Source organism: Colobus angolensis, unplaced genomic scaffold (genome assembly GCF_000951035.1).
Source record: "Colobus angolensis palliatus isolate OR3802 unplaced genomic scaffold, Cang.pa_1.0 Scaffold3, whole genome shotgun sequence".
Lineage (NCBI taxonomy): Eukaryota > Metazoa > Chordata > Mammalia > Primates > Cercopithecidae > Colobus > Colobus angolensis.
Window position 1 is genome coordinate 20,561,535 of NW_012116265.1, and position 1,690 is coordinate 20,563,224.

The 1,690-nt window shown below is 54.6% G+C and overlaps 2 protein-coding genes across 2 annotated transcripts in view; one reads left to right on the forward strand and one right to left on the reverse strand.

Annotated features, from left to right (window-relative positions):
- The window catches only part of ACOT4 (acyl-CoA thioesterase 4), a 70,572-nt gene extending 68,882 nt beyond the window's left edge, over positions 1 to 1,690 (reverse strand). Inside the window, exon 1 of the mRNA XM_011949605.1 lies at positions 1,517 to 1,690. The gene's annotated coding sequence lies outside the window, so the exon portion shown is untranslated. The remainder of the gene's footprint in view (positions 1 to 1,516) is intronic.
- Positions 1 to 1,690, forward strand: part of HEATR4 (HEAT repeat containing 4) — an 89,502-nt gene that overhangs the window by 40,271 nt on the left and 47,541 nt on the right. The gene's annotated exons all lie outside the window — the stretch shown is intronic.

A 1,690-nucleotide genomic window follows, 5' to 3' on the forward strand; every position in this document is an offset into this window, starting at 1 on the left:
AAGACCGTGGTCTTTGGGGACTTGCTCACTGATGACAAGGATACCATTCGAGGCCAAGAGGAGAGGCCACAATCAGTACCTGGTCCTACCCTGCAGAAGGAGGCGGCGGCCCTCCTGGAGTGACAACAGGAGGGAGATCATAGACAGCCAGCGGGGAGCTAGGCAGCAGGAACGAACAGGCCCTGCAGGGGGCAGCATCTGCAGCTGCAGCAAGGGCAGGCAGGCACTATAACCTCCGTGCCCTCACAGGCCCAGCCACTTGGCACCTCCTGGCTGCTATGGAAATGGTGAGAAAACCAGTCGGAATTCTTTTTATTAAAAAAAGTGGCTTCCTGGTCAATACATAAGAACATTAAAAAATTGAAACAACTTGAAAATTTTTGTTGTTGTTTTACTTTGTGTGTGTTTTTTTTTTCTTTTTGAGACGCAGTCTCGCTCTGTTGCCCGAGCTGGAGCCCAGTGGCCGGATCTCAGCTCACTGCAAGCTCCGCCTCCCGGGTTTACGCCATTCTCCTGCCTCAGCCTCCAGAGTAGCTGGGACTACAGGCGTGCACCACCACGTCTGGCTAATTTTTGTATTTTTAGTAGAGACAGGGTTTGACCATGTTGGCCAGGCTGGTCTAGAACTCTTGATCTGCCTGCCTCGGCCTCCCAAAGTGCTAGGATTAGAGGCGTTAGCCACTGCACCCGGCCTGGTTTTTGTTTAATATTATGTGTCTTTTCCCTTGCCTTACATTGTCTTTTCTTTTTTTAATTTCTTTCTTTTTTTTTTTTTCTTGAGACGGAGTCTAGCTCTGTTGCTCAGGCTGGAGTGCAGTAGCGGGATCTCGGCTCACTGCAAACTCCGCCTCTGGCGTTCAAGCCATTCTCCTGGCTCAGCCTCCCAAGTAGCTGGGACTACAGGCTCCCGCTACTACGCCTGGCTAATTTTTTGTGTTTTTAGTAGAGACGGGGTTTCACCGTGTTAGCCAGGATGGCCTCGATCTCCTGACCTCGTGATCCGCTCGCCTTTGGCCTCCCAAAGTGCTGGGATTACAGGCCTGAGCCAATGCTCCCAGCCCTTACAACGTCTTTTAACTGAGCACTAGGTTGAGGGACCTCTCAGTTTTGGAGCGGCAGAGGCACGTCCCCAACCAGCTTTCCATTCCATTCCTGTCTCCTCACACTAACCTTCGGAATGCTGGAAGCTACATCCTTTCTCCGTGTGAAAAGCGCAGGTACGAAAATAAAATAATAAAAAAATAAGTGTAACTCCCCTCAAAGGGCCGGGCGGGGTGGCTCACCCTGTAATTCCAGCTCTTAGGGAGGCAGAGGCGGCAGGATAGCTTGAGACCGGGAGTTCGTGACCTGCCTGGGCAATATAGTCCGAGGGGGGCGGGGGCGGGGAGAGACACACACATACACACACACACACGCGAAAAGCGTCGGGGGAGGGGACACGGGGAGACACACACACAAAGTGAAAAGCGCAGGAACAGGGTTGAGCAGACGGGAACAAGTATCAGAGGTGACTCACCTGGAGGCAGGAAAAGAGTCCCGCGCACCCGGCCCGCGCGCACCGGCTCACGCCGCACCCCCGGAGTGAGGAAGTCACGCTCGTGCCGCGCCCCGCACAGCAGCCGCCCGGGCTCAGGGTCGTGGCCATCCAGCACCTCCAGCTCCACGGCCAAGGGCGTTCGCACGTCGCGCT